At 39.0% G+C, this 5737-nt stretch overlaps 1 long non-coding RNA gene across 2 annotated transcripts; it reads left to right on the forward strand.

Annotated features, from left to right (window-relative positions):
• Positions 1–1156: 1156 nt before the first annotated feature.
• LOC127126820 (uncharacterized) lies at positions 1157–5397 on the forward strand. 2 transcript variants are annotated; one of them, XR_007805114.1, is made up of 4 exons: positions 1157–1591; positions 2507–2943; positions 4051–4422; positions 4844–5397. It is a non-coding gene; the product is annotated as an uncharacterized LOC127126820 (long non-coding RNA). The 2 variants fall into 2 exon arrangements; XR_007805113.1 differs by having other exon boundaries at positions 1158–1591; positions 4051–5397.
• The last annotated feature ends 340 nt before the right edge of the window (positions 5398–5737 follow it).

A 5737-nucleotide genomic window follows, 5' to 3' on the forward strand; every position in this document is an offset into this window, starting at 1 on the left:
CCCCTCACTAGCATGTTGAAGCTCTCCTCACATGGTGGATTTGTGGTTTTAGGTTGATTTTCTCCCTTTGATAATAAAAGACCTTAAAGCTTTTGACCAATCAATTCACCAACTTCTTTTGAGATTTTTACCCCGAACTACGAGGTTTTGATCCTACTCTTTTTTAAGATGGTACGTAGGCAATGGGTTTATCCATTCAAACACAAAATTGTAAATAACTTGTATATTCTTTTCTCATCTCCCCAATCATGTTTGCACAAACATTTTTCACAAACACCAACCTAGCTTACAACATTTGTGAAAAGGGCTCCCTTTGAGTACTAAGGATGTTCTGGGTGCTTAAAACCTTCCCATTGCATAACCAACCCCCTTACCCAGATCTCTGACATTTTTTTTAATTTTTGATTTGATAAAACTTCTCGATTTTTGTTCGCTTTCTAACCTTTCCTTTGGATAAATAGAAGTGCGGTGGCGACTCGAATTGTATGATTTACTTTTGATTCAGTCAATAAATCTAAAGGTAACGAATGCCCCGCTACAATAGTCTAAAGTTGATTAAATCCTAATGTTGAATTCTAATACTAATGTTAAGAATGGTGTAATTCTAAATTTAGTCAAAGCCTAATTGAAATTCCTAATTAAAATTCTAAGGAAAAATTCTAATTAATTCTAATGGAAATTCTAATTAAATTCTAATATCCTAATGAATAAGATTTATCATCCTAATTAATCTAATATTATCCCAATTAGCCTAATTAAAATGTAAAACAAAAAGAAAATAAAATGAAACAAATAAAATGAAAATAGGGTGTAATTGATAAAAGGGGTGTGAATTGGAATGAAGGTTAATGGGCTGCCAATTGAGCCTGTTATTGTTTTTTTTGTTAATTCAGCCAGAGTCTAAAAACAGGGGGTAGTCCAAGACTGAATGGGCCCAAGGCCACTCTAAGAAGGCCCACAGACGGGGCTGTAAACCAGAATTTGGGGGTATACTAGCGAAACGCGCCTGGGCTTGTAATTGCCGGCCCAAATGTTGCGTCAGGGGGGTGCGAACAGTGGAAGCGTAAATGGGTCTCTTGAGCCCAAACACTCTCAAGACTCCAAACAAGGGGTGCATTAGCGAAACAATGGTGTGAAGGAGAAATTCCTATGGCCTCATTGACTGAGCCCACTACCTCATCTCTGTTGACTTGTCTAAGTCAACAGAGTTTGAAACTCCACTAAACGCGCGTTTTCTCACCCTCTGTTTCACTATGCCTTTGCCGTGAAACACCGCGCCGGCGTCCGTTGCCGGCGCCGATAGTGGCCTACCACTAGGATATTACCACCACTGGATGCACCAAGATAAGCTAAACACGACTATGGGAATGGATTTGGGAGATGGTTCTCGGATTGGTCGAATCGAGCCTAAACAGTAGAAGAACCCTAGGTCTCTAATCTTAAATTAAATGGAGTTTATCACGAATTAATCTCTAATAGCAAAGGGCTTTCACTCCCTAGCCTCAAAGCTACACTCCAGTATGCTCAATGTAAGAAAACGTTACACAAGATAGGTGGGCTTACCGGAGAAGACGATCGGAAACTTCAACAGGTGAGTTCTGGATCTTGTATGCACGTTCCTTCTTCCTCTTTCTCCTTCTTCTTCTTCTTCTGGATTGAGAATGGTGAACAATGTAGTGGTTAAGCTCAAGCTGAATTGAAGCTTCAAGGTGAAGCTTCAATGGCTTTTCTGTGAGAGAGCTTTGGTGAGGGTGAGGGAAGAGATTGCAGAGAGAATTCGCACAAAATGCCAAGGGTGTGAAAATGAGAAAGGTGAATCTCTTAAATAGATTTTAGGTTTGGGAATTTGGTAGCTTTGGATTGAGGTCTGGAGTTAGTTAGATGAGGCTTGAAGTTGGTTAGCATTGGCTCACTGAGTTAACTGAAAACTCAGTTAGTTAATATTGACTCAGTTAGTTATGTTAGATTAGTTTGATTCAGTTAAAAAATGGTCAGGCAGTTGGATTGTGAAAAAGTGCTCTCTATTACAATCAAGTTTGTTATATAGTGACCTGTTATTAGAAGTTGATGTTAACCTATTAACAAGGGAATTACTTAGGCTGCAATCTCTATTGGATTGTTATTTATTTAAGTGGATTGGAACTTATGTAACAAAGCAGTTATGTGAATTTAGTGAAAGACCCGCACATGATATTCTGAACAGAACCCTGAATTGCATGTAGAATGGCTTTGAAATCTCTGTTGTGATTGGTATCCATGCCGACTGCTAATTGTTTGGAATGAACCATGTCATGAATGTATGTCATGAATTATACCGTTCTTTCTTTTTCCATGGATTTGTATTGCAGGTTAAGTTAAGTGAATTTGTTAGCAAGTATTAGTCTAGCTTATGTTCTGGTGACGGCTTAGCGGAACGTGTCGACGGAGTGTTATGCCATTTAAAACTATTTCTCATAAATTCTGGTTAGTAACAGGGGAATGTCTAACTTTTATAAGTTTTTTGCAGGGTCTATGTTGTGGAGCGTCGGTACCTGGAACTGCCTGATTATTGACGCGATTTTCATCCGTTCGCAGGTTGCGTTCCTGGTAAGCACATGAGCAACACGGTGTTTGTATCCTAGCAACATTGGTTAGGAAGTTGGCGTCCGCTGTAATCCTGGCAGCATCACATACTTCACGCTTGTTAGTCGTATACGTTTTCTTGGTAAGAGTTCAGATCTGAAGCAACTCAGGTGTCTACTCTCTTCTTGCCAACCAGAACAACTCCATACTTGGAAAAACTTCATGTTGCAATGCCGGGCGTGTTACTTGGGAGTTTGACGAGCTGCTTGGGTGCCTGTCGGATGTCGAATTGTTACTGAATAGTAGCTAGAAGTTGGTTTGATTCCGAACTGCAGTAAACTGGACAGAAGCTGGACGGGCCAAACTGGAGTAAGCTTTAATGTATGTGACTTTTTGGAAAATTGGTTGTTAGAAAATATTCTGAACTTAGTCATCAAAATGAAGTGCTAGAACTGTTATCACACTGTGTTAGCTAGTAGAGAACAAATGGAAACTATGACAGTAAACTGAACATACTTTGTAGTTAATTTGAAGGTTAACTATGGTTCAATTGAAATAGCTAAATGAGAACTGAATTGGTTGCTGCAGGTTATTGTGTTTTTGTTGGATGTTTGCTATGAGTTTTCACTTATTCTGTTACGGACTGTTAGGTAATGTCTGTTAGGGATTTTGATTATCGATGAAGTTAACTAATCCGCCGCTTGAAACTGGTAAGGCTTTCGTGTGTTTGAACGTTCTGACTGTTGATGCATCACTACATTGAAGAATTGTCATGACCGGCTAGCAGGATTGATGGCTGTTGATCATGTTGCCTTTTGAATTGCATACGGGAGCGTCACTATGCTTTGAAGCTCAAGCACGTTGGAATTTACTCCATCAGTTGCATGCTTGAATTTTAAAACCTAAGATGATGCGCAGTTGGTTTGATGATGCAGGATGCAAGCTATTGAATATGAGGACACATTAGCAATATATGTTAGTTGTTTTTTGAAATCCTGTTAGAAGGAGGTTGTTAGCAGAAAAATCTAAATATTTAGAATGTGGAGTTTAATTATGCAGTTTATGGTGGATTTCACTTGAATAACTATGTCATAATTAGCCGTGTTACATGATAATTAATGGATTGTTTCATCCATGGTTCTTTGTGCTGTCAAGCTGTCAGTTAGCTATATGGTGAAATGGATGCGTCGCGAGTGTCGGAATTTGGCTAGTATGCTAAGAAAATCTGCACATGTAGCTTGCACACTTATGCTAAGACACAGTTGGACTGACTAACTATTAATTGGCCAATTATGCTTGTTGCCAAAATTTATGCTTCTAGTTAAGGTTGAGATAACTTTGAATGTGCCTGTGTGTGTTTCGAATGAGGTGTACTAGGCTCCTTGTTTGGTTGAATGTGAATGTATGGATTTGGTTTGTAGATTAGGATGTGGAATGAATGGGTTTGAATATTTGATCCTGATTTGGTGTGCTATTGAACTTCTGCAGGTTGAATTCTTGGTGTTGGAACTGCGATCGATGTCGGGAATTGCCCAAAATCGGATGGCACATGAACCAAGTTACGGTTGCGGAAGCAAATCTCTGCAATACCAATCTAACTTCCGTAATAAGATGTCCTCACCCATCCAGAGTTGTCCTGAACTACTGTGGCATCGAGAAATTAAGTCCAGGAGATGGTTTACAGGAAAGTTGACATACCATGGTAATGGTCATGACATTAAGCGACTCTCAACGTTGAAGTAATGTGTTGGGGGTTCACAGTTTAGCCTATTCTACAGTATTACTTCTCCACCATCAAAAGAGAAGGCCGTTTTCCATTATGTGCTCCAAATACATGGCTTAAACTCCATCATTCCAAATGTAATATTCCATTATTTTAGAATATACTACATGAGTCCCAGCGGTCGAAACTTAGGATTAATAGTACCTTTTGGTTGGTTTTAGTACTTGGTTGAAACACAGCAGTGCAAATCGTCACCTTATGATGATGCAGGCGACCCTTCCAAGAAGGGCATGTATGACATCGGTTCGACCTCATGAAAATGAAGAGGGAGTGACGATGAATTACACAGAAAGGCCATGGGTTTTGAAGCGAGAAAACTTTGAAACAAAGAAAGAACAAATGGAACTTTCTTCTCTGTTTTGAGATCGTTGTCCATGAAAATTCTTTTCCGAATACGGTTTTATGGATTTCTGTTATGATTTTGTTCAATGTCAACTCAGTTTTGTATTATATTGTCAAGAGTGAATTGACTCTGATCTGCATTATGTGTTTGTGCAGTTCTGGCAGTTCTGGCAGTTACGGCATTTTGGCGAGTTTCGTGCTGGATGAGAGCTTGGAAGCTAGCTTACTTCTGAGATGTTACAAGATTCTCCACATATCCACTATTATGGGATCCCACATTAGATGAGCCATGACTAAGAGAAATCGGTTTGGCTCGCATTCTTGTCCTTGATTTTGATCCACCGTCGTCAGTTCTCGATGAGGAGCAAACTGGACATAACCATTTGTCCCCTTTATGTTTGGTTGAGCATTTTCATAGAATTGTATAGCACTAACTGCAGCAGGAGTTTCTGGCATTTGGAGAAGAGCCTGATTTTTGGCGCGCAACATCAGAAGCTTTGTTATGACCCCAAAAAGGGTGGAATAGCTGGAGCAAATCAATTTCAGATATCTCAAGACCAACATTTTGAACATGACTGACCTCAGATGCTTTTGTTTGTTTGTTTTTTCTATTTTGATTCGACAAGTACTATGATGTTATGTGAATGAAAAAATGTAAAATGTACATTATACTTATGCAATGAGAACCAATGTAATTCATGACTCGAGTCTCCCTTGTCTTGTTATGGCAAATGTATGAGATGCTTATATGAAAGGAGTGACATGGTCTACATGTTAATGCCTTAACCTCACTAGAGTTATTTAAATGAATCAAGATCCATCATGGTTTAAAATAATTTTAGGTTAATTTAAAATGGAAGTTAGAATCAAGAACCAAAAGGTCAACTGTTGGTCAGCTTATGCGAAAAATGCAATTCCCTGCCGAATAATCAAACCCCTTTTTATGAGATAGGGTTCCACAATCCTCAAACCAAATCAACCATTTCGGGCATATCTGATCAAGGTTTTAAGCACACCAAAAAATAAGGCTCACAACCCTTATGAACCAAC

This window comes from Lathyrus oleraceus, chromosome 1 (genome assembly GCF_024323335.1).
Source record: "Lathyrus oleraceus cultivar Zhongwan6 chromosome 1, CAAS_Psat_ZW6_1.0, whole genome shotgun sequence".
In the NCBI taxonomy this organism is placed as follows: Eukaryota; Viridiplantae; Streptophyta; class Magnoliopsida; order Fabales; family Fabaceae; genus Lathyrus; species Lathyrus oleraceus.